Source organism: Triticum dicoccoides, chromosome 3B (genome assembly GCF_002162155.2).
Source record: "Triticum dicoccoides isolate Atlit2015 ecotype Zavitan chromosome 3B, WEW_v2.0, whole genome shotgun sequence".
NCBI classification, from domain to species: Eukaryota; Viridiplantae; Streptophyta; class Magnoliopsida; order Poales; family Poaceae; genus Triticum; species Triticum dicoccoides.
This window is the reverse complement of record NC_041385.1, coordinates 393,285,755-393,286,329: the sequence shown is the minus strand read 5'-3', so window position 1 is coordinate 393,286,329 and position 575 is coordinate 393,285,755.

Below are 575 nucleotides of genomic sequence, written 5' to 3'. Positions count from 1 at the left end.
TTTTCCCTGCCTATTCCACCCATCGTACTCGTTTGCTACTGCTGGCGTGCTGCCATCACAACTGCCCTTCTTCTCGATTAGTTTTATGGATAATATTCCAGTCCTAGTGAAGCAATGGATATACTCTGCTTATACTCTCCAATAATTGAGAAATTGGAGCTAATTATTTTGTGTGGCACAACATGTCTACCATTAGCATTCATTGTATACATTGTGTACCCAATATATCAAATGTTGATCACACGAGAAGTTGACTAAACGTGTTTTTACAAAGGCTATAAACTGATTTAGTGCTCAGGTGTGATGTAAACTGAATCCGAAACAACCTTATGAGTGTCCCTATAGTATTTGATTGTTTGTTTTCAGAGGAATTGTTTTTTTAATGTCTTGCAAAATTGTGCTCCAAAATACTCTTGGGAAAGTAGTGGCTATACCCAGAGTGGATGCACCCACGCTGCACCCCCTTATCTTCACCGTCCAAACATCTATCCATCTTTTGGGATATGGGCTATGTGAGTACTGTTTGTTTGCCAGTGATTAACAGAGAAGCTGTGTCGTAGGTCAGCTTCTATGAA